Source organism: Diabrotica undecimpunctata, chromosome 7 (genome assembly GCF_040954645.1).
Source record: "Diabrotica undecimpunctata isolate CICGRU chromosome 7, icDiaUnde3, whole genome shotgun sequence".
Lineage (NCBI taxonomy): Eukaryota > Metazoa > Arthropoda > Insecta > Coleoptera > Chrysomelidae > Diabrotica > Diabrotica undecimpunctata.
This window is the reverse complement of record NC_092809.1, coordinates 153,798,456-153,811,578: the sequence shown is the minus strand read 5'-3', so window position 1 is coordinate 153,811,578 and position 13,123 is coordinate 153,798,456. Positions and strand designations below refer to the sequence as shown.

Here is a 13,123-nt window from a genome sequence, read left to right as displayed (position 1 = left end):
TCACTTATCAGCTTAGTGAAATTGTACAAAGATGTTACGACTGTACACATGTTTCTCGAGCTAAAAAAAACATTTAATTCTTAGAAGACTTCCTCTTTGTTTACAATTAGATTAGAAGGCATCGATCCACCGATGACGAGAGAATATCAAAATAAAACTGTTGTATCCAAAATTCTCTCTTTTATTTAAATAACCTGAATAACTGTACCTGTTATGAGCTATATTTTACTTTAATTAAATGAAAAATGCCCACAGAGATAGAATGTAATTTTCCTAATATTGTTGATCCTCGCTAATGTTGACACAACGTAAGAACATACGCTTTCATATTTTCTGTCTCGCTGCTCGTTGCCGTTCTGAGGGATATATCACTCGTATATTTTACGCGGTATTATGACACCCTCATTCTAACGACGTGGAACATTTTAATGTCTGCATATGGTTTGACATATACAAATGATGTTGCGGTGGAATTTGGTTTTTATATAGAATCGGGTAAAAGCTTTTTGTTTTTTTTTTCGTATTTAAGAATTGTGTGTATGTTGGAATCGGACATACAATTCTTTGTTTATGAAATATTTTAATTTTATCAAAATCTTGGAAGTACCAAATTGTTTTACGTCCAAAACTTCTCCATCGAGTGTCAAATAGTATCAATATTATCAGCGGTACCAATATAATTAAATTCATGTACGTTATTGGTTGTTTTTTTGTATTATTTAAAGCGATTCATGATCATTTAGGTTGGAATAATACATGCATGTGAAAAAAAAATCCACGTATAACTAAGCTACAACAAAAAAATGCAAAACTAAGGAACAAATACTTAAATAAAGCAATAAACCTTCACTCTAGCCGTCAACACGGGATGGTAGTAGCACTAAATTAACGTCAATAAACTATTGATGAAAATATGACCAGTTCTATTCCGTAAAGTTGTTCATGAATTAATTCGTGAACTCAATAACAGCCCAATTTTACCTTATACCAGTTCAATTTTACCTCGCAGCTATTTCATGAATTTATTTTTGATATTAATCGGGTATAAGATTATAAAATGGATTGATTAATATAAAGCGCATGACACAATGCACATTTTTTAAATGCAACTATATTATACATACACGCATTGAATATTATAAAAACATGGTACATATAAATCTTTAACTGTGGTGTTATCATACTTAATTGAGAAACTGTCTTAGAAAACATGGGGCTCGAGTTGGGTTTTAACTGTAATAAATTCTGAATAGCGTCTGTTTTTTCAGAGTTTTTCTCTTGCAGTTTTGGCTGCACTAATATCAGGATGAACAGACAAAATGCACAAAAATAAAGCCAATTTCTGGTACAAATTATCTTTGTATTTTTGAATCCATCTTTGGCGGAAATTATAGTTAGAGTGTCCGGCGGTAAAACATGTTATGATAAATAATCTCTTCAAACTTTGGGTATGGCTTCATTAGACCGAGTCTGACACTTTTTCCTCTGCGACTTTTTTGTTTCTGGATCGGTTTTCCTCTAATTTTCCCGAAAAGGTTCACCCATCAGACAAAAAAGTGTTCACCCATCAGAAAATATGAAAAGTTGTTTTGCTGCTGTTAATGAAAGTGTTTTGAAAAAATAAGTTGGTTATCTAAGAATTTCTTCACAGTAGTTTTCGCGACATGTTCGAGTCGTCAGATGCGTTAAGTAATCTATATTTATTAGACAATTTTAGTTTCGTGTTTTTTTTATAATTTTTAAACTATTTAAGTAATTAAAAGAATATATTGTCTGAAGGAACTTGTCTGTCGATTTTCCTATCTGATGGGCGAAAATTTTCGGGAAAATCACAGGAAAAACGACCCAGAAACAAAAAATGTCGAAGAGCGATATGTGATGAAGCGATACCCAAAGTTTGGAGAGTATCTATCATAAACTTTTTTGCCGACGGGCGCTGTAACTATAATAGTCATTATAAAAATAAAACATTGACATTTTTACTGTTACAGAAACTAATATCAAAATCCAGTTAGTTCTTAACTCTCAAGTTATCTTAGAAATCGGTTTTGGTCCGGGCCCTCGGTCACCTAAATCCTCAATTCTCTATAACCACTGTCAACAAAAATATTATTAAAAAATGTCCTTACTAAATATTTAGTAGCTTTAAACATGTACATTCGATACTATCAAACATGACAAACTCATAGAACTATTACATCTTACAGGACTTGACACTAAGGACATCCAGATTATAAAAAATCTATATTGAAATCAAACAGCCCACATGAAGAATGAACATATGGTGAGTGAAAACGTAAACATTTCGAGAGAGGTTAGACAGGGCTGTATTCTTTCGGCACTGCTTTTCACTCTGTACACGGAACAAATATTTCTAGAGGCACTGGAAGAGTACAACGAGGGCATCAAGATTAATGGCGTATTAATAAGTAATTTTCGACATGTAGATGATACTGTTATACTGATCGATAACATCGAAGATTTACAGATGATGCTAAATAGAGTAAATACAACTGGCAACCAATTTGGACTGAAGATCAATAGAAAGAAAACTAAATTTATGGTGATCAGTAAAAAGAACATTCAACATATCGACCTGAATATTGAAGCCGAACGTATTGAAAGAGTACACCGATTTAAATATCTGGGATATACAGTAAATGATAAGTGGGACCCAGACGTAGAGATTAAGATCCGAATTGAAATAGCAAGATCCAAATTCATCAAAATGAGAAAGCTCTTAAGCAACCGCCACCTAAGCGTTAACCTCCGATGGCGCGCCACGAAATGCTACGTACTCTCTACGCTACTTTACGTAGTTGAAGGGTGGACGTTAACAGCAGCAACTATAAAGAAGTTAGCGGCTCTAGACATGTGGCTGTATCGACGCATACAGAGAATACCTTGGACAGATAGAGTGACCAACACAGAGGTATTAAGACGAATGGGTAAAGAGGTGGAATTGTTAACAACTGTTAAAAGAAGGAAAGCGTCATGCCTGGAACATGTGTTCCGTAATGATAAGTACAGTCTGCTACAGCTTATCGTGGAAGGCAAGATTGAAGGTAGAAGAGGTTTGGACAGAAAGAAGAAATCCTTGCTGGGAAACTTGAGAGAATGGTTTCAAATACCAGAAGCTGCGAACATAATACATGCGGCACAAAACAGAGAAACATATCGTTTGATGGTCGCCAACGCCAACCTTCGGTAGAAGACGGCACATAAAGAAGAAGAAACATGTACATCCAAATAGCACCGATGATGGAATAGTTATTCCAAAAACGTTCTCTGATATAGCCCGATAAGGTTTTTTTATTAATATACCTTTTATAGAGAAAATTCTTTAAATCAAAATTTTTGTGATACATTCTTCCTTTCTTTCATTCACATTATAGGTTGGCCTATATTCTCTACTTTTATTTTAAAATTGGAACAAGATAGCTGCCTTAGATAAAACATTTCAAAGTGCGTGAGATTTGATACAAAAGGCACCTGTTCTAAATCCATAGATCAAACGCAAGTATTGCTTCTAGGTGTCTATTAATGTGATATCTTCCTTCATTATAGTTCTGGCTGTATCACTTTTGCGATGATGTATCTCCAACTATACTTTGGCCTTTGTACTTTCTTAATTTTTATGTTTAATTTCAATATTTAGGAGATCACAAGTCTTGCAAGTGTCCGTTCTAGGTCTCTTGAAAAACACATTGATGATGATGAAAATCTTTTTTAAATACTTTTGAATAATAACTTTATTTTTCTTGGAAATCCCTGTAAAGACGACTAATGTTCAAAGCTGGGCTTATGTAAGAGTAGTGGCTTATGTCCTTTGGTATCGATTGGATATGTGTTCTTACTAATTCTCTATGAACAACAGTGCATTTTCTTCTAGCAGCTCTAGTTCTCTTGTCCTTAAACGTATAATGGCCAACTTTTTTTTTCTTAATGATCGTTTGTAGTCTTTGGAGAGTTACAGGAAGAATGTCTATGAAAGTATTTCTGCAGACTTTGCAGTAGTACGATATAACCTTTAGCATTGGGAACAGTGTACAATGGAGTGCATTGCCCAGGACTAAGTGCTACGTCATCAATAACTACCATGCCTTCTAGCTTCTACGCTTTACGTCAGCTAGATGGACTAACCCCATTAGGTACGTAAGAAAAATTCAGAGAAAAGCCTTAATTTCGACTCGAACAGTAGGGTTTTGCATTGAAATTTACACTTATGGCTAATCTACAAAAAAGGAACAAAAAACACGTACCGTTAACTTACACTTGGTTCCTTTGTCGCAGGCCGCAAGATATTTGTGTGCGTTCTTTACTATTTTCCTGCTATTTTAAGTCCCTTTTTTTCGTTAAAGCACTGCCGGTTTCCCTTTTTCTTCTTGCTTTATTAGCTTATTTTTATTATTATTGTCTTCCATCTCTCGGCATCTCTTTAAAATTTATATAAACTAACTTATCTACTATCAAAAAAACATGTGTTACCTCCTAAACAAGCGAAACTCTGAAATTCCCAATAATAAAATTTAACGAATACAAACACAGCACTTTCCTAACATAGCATATTTCTAACTTAACAGTGGAGTACATAGCATAGCATATTCGTCAACTTGCTCTGTCGGCTATTACAATTATTTTAGGTTTGGCACTTAGCAAAATTGATATATTATTCAAAGGTATTTCCCATATAAAAAAAAAGAAATGTTTTTGGCACGGTAAAAAACAGCCTATTGCTTACTTATTGTCTTCAACTGTAGTAACTTCATAAATATTAGCAATATTATAAAATATAAAAATAAACAGAATGAACTAACAAATTTGATGCAGGCTTGATATATATCTATATTTTTTATCAGCGATAAATCATGAAATTTAATAATGTAATGGTTATAGTATGGAAATTTTATATTCGGTCAATAGCAGCTCGAATGCTGGTGTTGGGTTTTGGGTGAATATATTATTTGATACCGTCCGCTATATTGCCATATCTCTAAATTTGACGACGAGAAACTTGTTTTTCCGGCTTGGAGTCAGGGAACAATAGGACACAAGGAAGTCATTCCGTTATTTAGAGTACGAGTATATACTAAAACATCAAAGTGGTTATTAATTAAGAAAAGTTACATTTTTGACGTGACAACGTCTTAAATTAGGTTGTGGCTCGGAGTCACTCATGAAAAAGTGTAACGCCCGCTCACGTCTGTTACGATGAGTCACCGAACGAGAGAGAGGCCCGCCGGACCGGCGAATGCCTTGCGTCTCTCTCCCACTCAAACATGATCGGTCCGCTGCGCGCGCAGCACTAGAGAATTAGGCGCGTTGAATCACTCAAATAGAAATTAGTTAAGTTTAAGTTTACATGTACAATGTTTTAGTAAACAAAATATATTTCTATAGTTAAAATTTGTGCAATTCTTATTTTCATTCAATTCCTTGTTCCTATTGTGCAATTTAATAATATTCATATCAATAAATATTCTACCGAGAAAAAGACGTTGTCACGTAAAATCTTCGCCCGTAAAACCGACTTTACAGGCAACCGATTTTTTTACTTCTTTTTCTTATGTAAATTTATTATAGGCAATTATTCTAATGTTAATACCCATTATAGGCAATAATTGCATTATCGCTTTTGTACAATTTGTAAACTTTCACACTTTTATCGGATCACCAAGAGATCTGTATCTATGAAAGCTTTAAATCTTTTACAGTAGCGGCTGTGAGGTTCGTAGAGAAGTACTGGAAATATGTATGTTCTAGTTTCTGCACCTACGATGACCTCTATATAATAACATACGATGCCATTAGAAAGGTAGGATGAATATTTATGTTCGATGGTTTCTCCCTTTTGCCTTATGTATGTATATTATCAAAGAAATAAAAGCAAGAGGACTGTATGAAACTCTATTTAAAAACAAGTTAATTTAATAAACAAATTAAGTACATTCAATTCCAATAAATCCTTAATATTTACAAATTAAAATACGCATGACAAATGCTTTACCAAGGTTGAATTAATTAATGTGAAACAGCTGTGCGGAATAGGATACTAACTTTGGATATCTAAATCACACAAACCGCTTGTCTACACATGAAATCATAACAGTAGTATGCTAGAATTAGATAGTAAAATGCATTATAACATGTAAGACCAAAAGGAAGGCCACGGAAATGGTGGGAGGATGAAGTGGCAGCGGAGGCGCAAAATTTGCGAGACGTGAGAACCTGAAGAAAATCGGCGCGGGACCAGTAAGGTTTAAGGCATAGTTTGGAGGAAGCCAAAGCTCGATTTGGGATGTAGCACCATTGGAGAGGGAGAGTATGCTAGAATATGATACGGCAGGAAAGACCAAAGTCGCTGTGACTTTCACAGGTGATTGCCACATAAATATCGATGTGAAGCAATAGGATAATTTTGTGTATAAGACATATAATATTTTTAAAAAGATATATAGATACACGTATCAACTAATGGTAAAAAAAAAATATACAATTATACAATACACTAAATACGCTAAAATGAATGTTTATATAAACGTAAAATGTTCTTTTAAAAGTTCAAATCACGACACAATATGAAATATAGTGACACACAATGTGTGCATGAACAGTTTATCCTTTGCAACATTGTATTAACAACCGTTTAATTGTTCGATAATTTCTGGGTTTTTGGTTAACTATACAATAAAAAACAATGGAAAGGAAGACTTGAAGAGGCTTATGTTCAGATGTGGACGTGAATGGCTAGACGAAGAAGAAGAAGAAGAAGATATTGAGAGAATTAAACTAGCAAAATGTCTGTTAATATTTTATCAAAATTCATATATGGTTACAAAACTGCAACAATATGTAGCACTTCATTTTTATGCAGTTATATCAAGCACCTTTGTATATTCATCAGTCATCGTCATCTAGTTTTTAAGAAAATAATGTGTATTCGTGTGTATTTAATGTAATTAAATATGGCACAAGGAAGTCATATTAAATCATCCAAGTGGTTATTAATTAAGAGAAGTTACATTTTATACTTAATTTTCTTATGTTAATGCCCATCATGAAACTCTTTTCATTTTATTTTTTTTTTTCACACTTTTACGGATCACCAAGAAAGTATCTATAAAAACTTTGAATCTTTTACGGCATCGGCTGTCGGAATCGTCGAGCAACACTGGAATTGTGTATGTTATAGCACTTTATTTGTATGCAGTCATATAAGCACCTTTATATCATTTTTCGCGATCTAGTTTTTAGGACATGTAATGAGAAATCAAGAACGTTACGGCCTTCTCCAGCTGATTCTCCAAGGGAAAGTAAATGATAAGAGAGGACCGGGAAGAAGACGCATTTCCTGGCTTCAAAATTTACGAAAGTGGTATAACACGACTACCACTGAACTGTTCCGCGCTGCAATAAATAAAGTAAAGATAGCCGTGATAATCGCCAACATCCGGAACGGATAGGCACTTTAAGAAGAAGAAGAAGTTTTTAGGAAAATAGTGTGTATTATAGTCCCAATCATGTCACTGTTAGGTTTTTCAATGTCTTGATTCTTATGGGTACCAGTATTGCGATAAATAAATGAAAAAACTAATAAAATTAAATACTCCGGTGATTTCGGTAAATGATAAATATGATATTTTAAAAACATGCAATCTGTTTCGTGTGTAGAAATATTATAGGTTAGTTATGGAACAGTTATATTATTAGAGTGGAAAATTACTTTCCAGGCTCTCTCCTTTATTAATGAGATCCGTTTTGCCTTAATCGGATTATACAACGAACCGTGTAATGCTTTGGGTCGCCTCGGTGATTTCTTGTTTTTGGTATTAACCCTATTGTGTTCGTAAGGTACAAAATTTGTTTACAAAAGGGTTTTCTCTGTATCTGAATATTATAAGAACAAAATTGGATATAGACTTTTAATCAGTAATACGTGCTATGTCCTCGATCCACTGTTCATATGCACATTATCACGCCTGGACGGCATTGTTTCATTGTCAGAATGGTAGGAGCTGGAAAGGTGGTTTTTTAGCTAATAAAAATATAATGGTATTTCATGTGTTAGGATAAAAAAATAAGAGTCTTGATAATTAGTTATCACATTAACTAGTGCTTGAGAGTTGTCATTAATATTTTTATTTGGTTCTGATATTCCACCAATTGTATAACTTTTCCATTTCAAATGAGATTTTGTTTAAGATCGCCATTTTTACTTTTATATGCAGGCCAATAAACGAATATAATTAAAATTGTACAATTGAAATCCACTGGGTTCATTAAAAATCGTTTAATTCAATCGTATTTTAACATAGATTATGTTACCCTTCAAGATAAAATTGTCAACTAAAGTAGTCTTGTAAAGTGGGTACTAAGAAAGCACGTAACAAATAATACACACTGATCACATTCTTGAAACCACCGATGATCCTATAAAAGCATTGACAAGAATAGTGAAGCTAGAGAAAAAATGGTGATGGATATCCACAAAGATTTAACGACATAACAAAAATAAATAGGCAAAGCAAGTAACTAAAAAGTTAAAATTAGGAAGGGGGAGATTAAGTGTACATTCTAGTAAAACTTATAGTACATACAGATGGAGAATGTTTGACACACATAATGAACGAGGCCGCGTTGCTCAGAATCGGAGGAGATGTGAGATTGGTTCTTGGGATCATTCTTACTAACACACAAACAAAAGAAAAAATTAAAAGAAAAAAAATTAGGAGATAATAGCTACTAGAGCGATACCAGAAATATGTAATAAACAATATAAAGAAATAGAGTTATAAAAACTTTGCCAAAAATTGAGAAATTAAAGAATACAAAATTGTTACGTACAAGCCATATTTATTATTAATCAAACTATAGGTTTAACTTCAAATATTAATTTAGATCTTACAACAGAAATGTCCATTACAAATTAATACCTTCTTACATCGTTATAGAAGCTTTAATATAAATTTCTCTCGATGCCCTGGTAAACATATTTAAAAATGATCTTAATATTAAATGTTATTAAAAAAATAAACTTTAAAATTTACCTGGACCATTATTATATCATGATATGTAGCTTTTAGGTTTTTAGAATCTACAAAATTTAGTGCATATAAAAAAATGCTGATAAAACATGTAAAGAAAATTAAACGGATACACCCCATTTAAAAACACTGTAACTGCACTGAAACTAAGTAAATGAAATGTTGAAGAAAAATATCAATCATAACAGGTGTTTTTCCCTTGCATAAATCACCCTTATTATAAAAAAAGATAAAAACTTACTGTGAATTTCTTTGTTTGACTTAACGTATTTCTACTATAAGTAGACTTGCTGAGCCTTTAATAAGGGCTGTTTCCCAATAATAACTAAACCGTGGTAGGTTTCTAAGCAACCAAAAACCAAAAAAAAAACCCACTTACTCCCATATTTTGGTGAGTGAACGGAGACAGAAAGTTTTACGTAACTTTTAATGGACTGATTTGAAACGTTTTGGCTCTAACGGCTCAAAGCCCTTGGTACTGAAGGAAGAATGACGAGTATCGGCTTGTTTGGAAGCCTACCCGGTAATGAATCTCAATACTTACATAATATGTATGATTTTTGCCGGTAAAACAAAACGCATCCTTTCCCGCAATATCATGATTTTCACTGGATCACAAACCTGGATTTCAAACCACATCGGCATTTTTTAATATAAATATTATCCCATTCTACGTTCAAGACGCAATTCTTACAGAGAAAACGATTTATTGATGACACGACTGCTATAATTAAATCTTGTACAAATAAACACCTAGAGTAGACCTTCTCTTTCGGAATTCAAATGTTTATGATAAAAAACTAACTTTCAAATTTATAAGCAGAAAAAGCCGTATACAGGGCCGCATAAAAGTTACTGCTTTCTGAATCAAATGAAATTTAAAATACGTGAATTAAAATTGTATACAAAACGTGAATTAAAACTTAATAAGTGTTTTTGTTGAATCGTTACAAACTAAGATACAAGAATAAGATATCACATTGTGTAGCGGTAAAAGATGAAAAATATGGTCCTAATTAAAATGTTTAACATGTCGACATTTTGGAAACGTATGGACTACCACTAATAATTTGTCTTCTACGACGTCTTCGACATGTTCCTTAAATGACAGTTATGACATGTTACATTACTTGAAAGCTCTTATATCACTGTGTATGTTTCTAGAAATAAGAAAGTGATATTCTTTTAATGAGAGTATATTAAAGATGATTTTCAAAATTACTCGGTTGCCATTTTTAAACCACTCTACAGAATAGCGTAAGAACATACTGAAATCTACTAACATACGGAATGACACAAGAGCTTTCAAAATATATATCACTTGTCATGAATTGTCATTTAAGAAAAATGTTGTTGACGTAACGTTTTTGACAGATGTCAATAAATAAGTAAGTGATTTTTGATAAAATGTAGGAAAATTGCATAAATTAAGTGGTTTGTGTAAAAGCTGAGGGCCCCTAAATTATTAGGGATAATTCGTACATTCAATTGATCTGTTCTAACGTTTTTCATAAAAGCTGGAGAATACCAAATCATAAGCATTAGGTGCTGTTTCGAGCCGCAGCGAGCAAGGTCATGATTGCCAATATGATTTCCAACATCCGAAACGGATAGGAACCAGAAGAAGAAGAAGCATTAGGTATTATCGGTAAGATAGTTTCGAAACAAATTCAGATTTCTGCTTTAATCTGAACCTTCTATAAATGCAAGGTATAACAGACGTTGATAAAGATGTTAATAGAGACATGGGGAATCTAAAATTTGCATTCCACGACATGTCTATCAACTAAGCAGAAATGAATAACGAATTTGTTTCTTGTACTCATACAGAGTAGATCCGAATAAAATGAAAAAGACAGCAAAGATTTGATTTCACGTTCAAAGCGTCTATGTATCTGTTGATACGTATTTCGACTTAATAAGTCTCATCAGAACAGTTACTGAACGGCTATGAATAACTGTTCTGATGAGACTTATTAAGTCGAAATACGTATCAACAGATACATAGACGCTTTGAACGTGAAATCAAATCTTTGCTGTCTTTCATTTCATTAGGTATTAGTTTTTTAAGATTATCGCCATATAATATTGAATGGTCACCATTTTAAAACTTCGCGACAAATTTCCGAACTTACTATGCGAAACAGGAACTTACAAATGAGGTATTACTTCATATAGAGCTCATTTAAAATAAGTTTACAAAGTGGCGCCAGTTCGTCTTTTTAAGTGTGATTTAAATTTACGTCAATAAAACAACAAAATAATATACAGGTGTCATAGTTCAGGCAACGAAAAATAATTAAGAGAAGGATAGACTTTAGATGTGCATTGTAGTTCGTAAACTGATTATCTATATTTTAAAAAATTAGTCTCACTCTATTACACAACGTATTTTCTTATTGGTATGTCGTGTTTAAAATCAATTAAGAAAATATGTAAAAGCTAATTCTAATTCAAAGCAAGTCATGAGCTTGTTACTTAGTTACTTGATTTATGGCAGCGATCGCGTGGTGTCGTTTAAGAAAAAACTGTTAGAGTAAGTTAATTGATTTCAAGATTGTGCAATTTTTGCAACATATTCTATTCCCGCAAAGAGCAATATTAATGCCGATAGTAGGATTTGGATTATTACATTTATATACATATAAATCGTTTAATTTAATTTGTTTTATTGTTTTTTATATTCAATAAAGCACTTCACAAGTTTCTTTTTCTTCTGCAGTTAGTGACTATCCATAAATGCCATAGCTATATTATTATTTGGCAGAAGTTGCGGTTTTTTTTTCTATCTAATAATACCCATATATGTGTTTCTTCTTTTCCTCTCTATCGTTTATACCTACTTGCCAAACATATTCATTTACACACCAGATAGAGGAGGACTCTCCGGTTTTATTAAGCACCTTTGTCTGATACGTGTAATTAGAAGTCTTTATTTCATATAGAAATGTCTGATTACTTGGTTTTACATATTTTTTATTACCTTTTGGTATTGTAGAACGTATTTCTTCTACATCATGACCAGTTTACCATAACAAGATTAACAACAAACGTGAACTAATATACCTTCTCAAAATTATCATCTTTTTCTCTTTAAATTATGGACTTCTCTATGGATTTTCCCTTTCTGAGTATTTATTTTTCTTTTCTGCGTACCATAATCATACATTTTGAACTATTCTCTGTTTATTTCCAATCCATATTGTCTTCTCTCTCTGTCTCTCTCTGTATATCTCTGTATCCTTCTTTTTCTCTCTCTCCCTCTCTCTCTAATACAATTAAATAAAGGCAATGATTCAATTCAGTCCAATTTCCATTAATGATGAATCAGTCCAGTTTCCATAGTTCCTTTTTACTTGAAAAAATTCATATCTGAGCTCATTCTATGTTACATCATTTTAGATTGAGGTCAATTATCTTGGTCTCATAGAAGTCTATGTCAAAGGACAAGGAATTTTTCCAATGGACTCACATGCTATGTACAGGATGTCAAAACTGGGAATGACTTTAAAAATCTTACAATCGGCACGCCCACTTGACAGTAGCAAAATTACCGGAAATTATCTTCAGATTAGAGAAGTAAACTCGACCTGTTAACTACATTTAAAATTCACGTAGTCGATTCCCAGTGTTCATCCATATTTTTCCCTTCAAATACTTTTCTCTGTCTGCTCTCTCTGCCCACAAGCAAAATTTGAAAGTAATTCCTGGTCTTGACGAGGAATGCATACACCCGATACCGCTACAGTGACTAATTTTAGACGGATGCATTATTTGAATAATGCATCCATCTAAAATTAGAAATAAATAATTATTAAATTAAATTTATAAGTTATTTATAGTTTATTATCCCATGAAACGAAGCCGGAAAATTACTAGGCGCTATTTTTTGACTGGAATATCTGGGGGATGTCGATGGAAAGGGTTATCTTGTGGTTATCGAAACTTTTACTGCATTTGCCATTTCAGCAAAAACAAGTGACTTTTTTCATTTATTTCAATATTGTAAAAAAAACTACGCATTCTAGATAAAAACGTTCAACAGACGACTATTTAAAATGAGATTTTTCTAAATTAAA

The 13,123-nt window shown here is 32.8% G+C and overlaps 1 protein-coding gene across 2 annotated transcripts in view; it reads left to right on the top strand.

Moving 5' to 3' along the window:
* Positions 1-13,123, top strand: part of LOC140446048 (uncharacterized) — a 423,658-nt gene that overhangs the window by 105,471 nt on the left and 305,064 nt on the right. The window lies entirely within an intron of this gene.